This window comes from Galeopterus variegatus, unplaced genomic scaffold, assembly GCF_000696425.1.
Source record: "Galeopterus variegatus unplaced genomic scaffold, G_variegatus-3.0.2 Scaffold545, whole genome shotgun sequence".
Lineage (NCBI taxonomy): Eukaryota > Metazoa > Chordata > Mammalia > Dermoptera > Cynocephalidae > Galeopterus > Galeopterus variegatus.
In genome coordinates this window covers 113,188-113,642 of record NW_007726656.1, presented here as the reverse complement: position 1 = coordinate 113,642, position 455 = coordinate 113,188, and positions in this window count along the sequence as shown.

The window sequence follows — 455 nt, the reverse complement described above, 5'->3', positions numbered from 1 at the left end:
CCTTGCATCCCTGGAATGAATCCCACTTGATCGTGGTGAATAATTTTACATATGTGTTGCTTTATTCTGTTTGCTAGTATTTTAGTGAGGATTTTCGCATCTATATATTCTTGGGTTTTTATGGCAGTGGTAGTTATTTTTCAGGAACCAAACCCAGTACTCCCTTGATGATTTCTTGTAAGGGTGGTCGCGTGGTAGTGAACTCCCGCAGTTTTTGTTTGTCTGAGAAATACACTATTTGCCCTTCATTTCGGAAGGATAGCCTTGCAGGGTAGAGTATTCTTGGCTAGTAATCTTTGTATTTTAGTATTTTGAATATATAATCCCATTCCTTTCTAGCTTTTAGGGTCTGTGATGAAAAGTTTGATGTTAGTCTGATTGGGGCTCCCTTATAGGTGATTTGACACTTCTCTCTTGCAGCTTTTAAAATTCTCTCTATGTCTCTGAGTTTTGCC